This window comes from Lygodium microphyllum, chromosome 7 (assembly GCF_053477565.2).
Source record: "Lygodium microphyllum isolate KBCC chromosome 7, Lygodium_microphyllum_v1.1.10, whole genome shotgun sequence".
In the NCBI taxonomy this organism is placed as follows: domain Eukaryota; kingdom Viridiplantae; phylum Streptophyta; class Polypodiopsida; order Schizaeales; family Lygodiaceae; genus Lygodium; species Lygodium microphyllum.
This window is the reverse complement of record NC_141141.1, coordinates 22,279,671-22,281,351: the sequence shown is the minus strand read 5'-3', so window position 1 is coordinate 22,281,351 and position 1,681 is coordinate 22,279,671.

Below are 1,681 nucleotides of genomic sequence, written 5' to 3'. Positions count from 1 at the left end.
ACTACCACATGAAGGTGAAGAAGATTGCAGATGTACTTGCTTCCATTGGGTCGCCAGTGCAAGATGATGATTTAGTTTCTGTGACCTTAAATGGTCTAGGAAAGGATTATGCACAGTTCCGAACATCCATTTTCGTCCGTGAAAGATTTCCTGATTTTGAGGAGTTGATTGCTCTTTTAATTTCTGAGGAGCAGAGAAATGGTGGTGCATCTTCTTCAAGAGGAACTTCAAAAGAAATTGTCTTCTACTCAAATGCTGGAAGAGGTAGTGGCAGAGGTAGAGAAGGCCGATCTGGAGGCTGTGGTAGAAATCGGAATATGCAGCAAACTCAAGAAAACCAGTCCTATGGAGGAGGACGTGGTAACTCTAGAGGCAGGGGGAGCCAAAGAGGTCGTGGTGGATGGCAAAGAGGCCAAAATGCAAACAACAATGTTGAATGCTACTATTGTGGTAAAGTGGGTCATATGGCTAAAGACTGCTATAAAAAGCAGAATGATATCATGAATGAAAAATTGCAACAAGGGAATTATGCATCTTCTAGTAGACAGGGTGATGACAGAAATGAGCATTTGTTTATGGTGCAGCACATGACCAATTCTGTGACAAGTGTAGAAGAAAGCAACGATGTGTGGTATGTTGACTCAGGTGCATCAAACCACATGTCAGGCCATGTAGAATGGATGCAGGATGCAAGGAAAATGGAAAAACCAGGATTTGTGGAGACTGGTGATGATACTGCACATCCTATTGTGCAGATTGGAAATATTCTTTTGTCTATGTAGGATGGAAAAAAGAAATACCTGTCGGATGTATTTCATGTCCGGAATATCACCAAGAACCTGGTTTCTGTTGGCCAAATGGTTGAGCAGGGCTTACAGGTCAGATTTAATTCTCATGGATGCTTTGTTGAGGATATGAAAATAAAAGGTCGCTTGATAGAAAAAGGAAAGAAGAAGGGTAGAATGTTTATGTTGGATGCAGACATGCTTGAATTGAGTGTAGCAATGTTTGCACATGGGACCGGTGTAGTTGCAGATATTGATATCTAGCATAAATGCATTGGTCATGTTAATGTTTAGCGACTTCAATCAATGCAAGCCCAAAATATTGTTGCAGGATTGCCTAAATTCAAGGTTGCAGAAATGCATAAGGTATGTGAAGCCTGTCAGTTTGGAAAACAGGCAAGGAAACCATTTCCTAGACATGTTCAAGAGAGTAAGAAGCCATTGGAATTAATCCACTCTGATGTGTGGACTACTAAAGATGTATCTCTTGGAGGCTGTCATTATTTTGTCACTTTTATTGATGACTATAGCAAAAAAGTTTGGGTGTCTTTTATGAAAAAGAAAAGTGAAGTTTTTGGGCATTTCAAAACTCTTAAAGCTATGGTTGAAAAAGAAACAGGCCTGTAAATAAAATGCCTAAGGTCAGATGGAGGGGGAGAGTACCTCTCAAATGAGTTTGCAAGGTTCCTGCAGGAGCATGGCATAAAGCAGCAATATTCATTCAGTCATACCCCACAACAAAATGGAATTTTAGAAAGGAAAAACATGCATATTGGAGAGGTATCTCGTGCCATGCTCAACGAAAAAGACTTGCTAGATTTTTACTGGGCTGAAGCAGTTGCTACAGCAGTCTACATAATGAACAGGAATCCCATCGCAGTAATACATGGGATGAT